Source organism: Lathyrus oleraceus, chromosome 2 (genome assembly GCF_024323335.1).
Source record: "Lathyrus oleraceus cultivar Zhongwan6 chromosome 2, CAAS_Psat_ZW6_1.0, whole genome shotgun sequence".
NCBI classification, from domain to species: Eukaryota; Viridiplantae; Streptophyta; class Magnoliopsida; order Fabales; family Fabaceae; genus Lathyrus; species Lathyrus oleraceus.
Genome location: NC_066580.1, coordinates 300,689,605 through 300,690,537, shown reverse-complemented (window position 1 = coordinate 300,690,537; position 933 = coordinate 300,689,605). Strand labels below are relative to the sequence as shown.

The 933-nt window shown below is 42.7% G+C and overlaps 1 non-coding gene across 1 annotated transcript; it reads left to right on the top strand.

The window, feature by feature from the left end:
- The first annotated feature begins 488 nt into the window (after positions 1-488).
- LOC127124104 (small nucleolar RNA R71) lies at positions 489-595 on the top strand. The gene has a single exon (XR_007803741.1). It is a non-coding gene; the product is annotated as a small nucleolar RNA R71 (small nucleolar RNA).
- Positions 596-933: the final 338 nt, after the last annotated feature.

Genomic DNA, 933 nt, shown 5'->3' with positions numbered 1-933 from the left:
CAGGTGCGTACAAAGCGTTGTTACTCTTATATGAAAAGTTTGGATGGTTCTTCCAATTTGAGTTATAGGTATTCGAGTAGGGGCTTCCTTGAGCATAGTTTACTTGCTCTGCTTGGATTCCTGTCAAGAGTTGACAGTCTGTAGGAGTGTGACCTTGGATTCCACAGACCTCGCAATTATGAGTTATAACAACCACGGCGGCTGGAGGTGATACATTTAAACTTTCAATTTTCTGGACCAAAGCATCCACTTTTGCGTTAACGTGATCAAGGTTACTTATCTCGTACATGCCAGTTTTCGTTTGAGGTTTTTCCACCATTGTTCGTTCGGTTCCCCACTGATAGTGGTTTTGGGCCATGCTTTCGATAAGCTGGTAAGCATCAGCATAAGGTTTGTTCATTAATGCGCCACCTGCAGCGGCGTCTATTGTTAACCTTGTGTTGTATAAGAGACCATTATAAAATGTGTGAATTACTAACCAGTCTTCCAAACCATGGTGTGGGCAAAGTCTCATCATGTCTTTGTATCTTTCCCATGCTTCGAAAAGAGACTCGTTGTCTTTCTGTTTAAATCCATTTATCTGGGCTCTTAACATAGCTATTTTGCTTGGCGGAAAGTATCGGGCAAGAAAAACTTTCTTCAACTCGTTCCATGTGGTGACTGAGTTGGAAGGAAGAGATTGAAGCCATCTTCTAGCACTATCTCTTAATGAGAAGGGAAAAAGACGAAGTCGAATTGCCTCTGAAGTGACACCATTAGCTTTAACAGTATCAGCGTATTGGACAAATACGGATAAATGAAGGTTTGGATCCTCGGTAGGATTTCCAGAGAATTGGTTCTGTTGCACAGCCTGCAACAGCGAAGGTTTAAGTTCGAAGTTGTTTGCTTCGATTGCGGGCGGAGCAATACTTGAATGCGGCTCATCTTGCGATG